This window comes from Chrysochloris asiatica, unplaced genomic scaffold (genome assembly GCF_000296735.1).
Source record: "Chrysochloris asiatica unplaced genomic scaffold, ChrAsi1.0 scaffold00106, whole genome shotgun sequence".
NCBI classification, from domain to species: domain Eukaryota; kingdom Metazoa; phylum Chordata; class Mammalia; order Afrosoricida; family Chrysochloridae; genus Chrysochloris; species Chrysochloris asiatica.
Window position 1 is genome coordinate 1,699,177 of NW_006408624.1, and position 1,551 is coordinate 1,700,727.

The window sequence follows — 1,551 nt, forward strand, 5'->3', positions numbered from 1 at the left end:
CTGTATAGGGTTTTCAATGAGCAGCTGGTAAGCTTGAACTACTACCTTTTGGTTCAAACTGCCCTTACAATCCAGTGCTTATCCTACAGCACCACACCTGGACTCCTATTCAATCTGTATGCTGAGCAAATAATCTGAGAAACTGGATTATATGAAGAACATGATTGAGGGAAGACTCATTAACAACCTACTATATGCAAATGATACAACCTTGCTTGCTGAAAGCAAAGAGACTTAAAATAATTACTGATGAAGATCAAAGACCACAGTCTTCAATATGGATTGCACCTCAATGTAAATAAAATCAAAAATCCTCACCACTGGAGCAATAAATAACACTGTGATAAATGGAGAAAAGATTAAAGTTGTCAAAGACTTCATTTTGCTTGGATCCACCTTCAATATGGAAGCAGCAGTCAAGAAATCCAACAACCTATATTGTATTAGGCAAATCTGCTGCACAAGGCCTCTTTAAAGTGTTCAAGAGACAAGATAAAGTTTGAGGACTAGTCCCTGGAAAAAGACATCATGCTGCACAAGGCCTCTTTAAAGTGTTCAAGAGACAAGATAAAGTTTGAGGACCAGTCCCTGGAAAAAGACATCATGCTTGGTAAAATGGACGGTCAGAGAAAAGGGGGACGACCCCAATAAGATTGACTGGAACAGTGGCAGCAGCAATGGGCTCAAGCATAACGATTGTGAGGATGGTACAGGACTGGTCAGTGTTCCATTCTGTTGTGCACAGGCCAAAAGTCAGAACTGACTCATCAGCATGTAACAAGACCATCCCTCATGAACACAGATCCAAAACTTCTCAACAAAATCCTAGCCAACAGAATCCAGTAACAAATCAAAAAAACAATACATCATGACCACATGGGATTCATACCAGGATACAAGGATGGTTCAATATTTTTAAAAATAAATAAAACAAAGGATAAGAACCCACTGATCATATTGATTGACACAGAAAGGGTAGTTGAAAAAAATCCAGCACCCATTCCTAATTAAAAAACACACCATAAAACAGAAATACAAGGGAAATTCCTCAACATAATTAAGGGTATATATACAATATCAACAGTAGTGAGGTTGGCCCAGGATCAGGCAATGTTTCGTTCTGCTGTGCACAGGGTCGCTATGAGGTACCAACTCGATGACACCTAACAACAATAACAACATACAAAATCAACAGCCAACAACACTCTCAACAGAGAGAAACTGAAAGCATTCCCCTTGTGAAAAGGAACAAGAAAAGAATGCCCTTTATCACCACTCCTAGTAGCTGGAGCTATAAAGCAAAAAAGGAAAACTAAAGGCATTCAAATTGGCAAAGAAGAAGTAAAACTATCTTTATTTGCAGATGATGTGACCCTATACATAGAAAATCCTAAAGACTCGGTGAAAAAATTACTGGAATTCATTGAAAGATTCAACAGAGTACAAAATTAACATACAAAAATCAATCAGATTCCTTTACACTAATTAAGAGAGTTCTAAAAAGGAAATCAGGAAAACAACAATTTCAACAGCCACTCCAAAAATGAAATA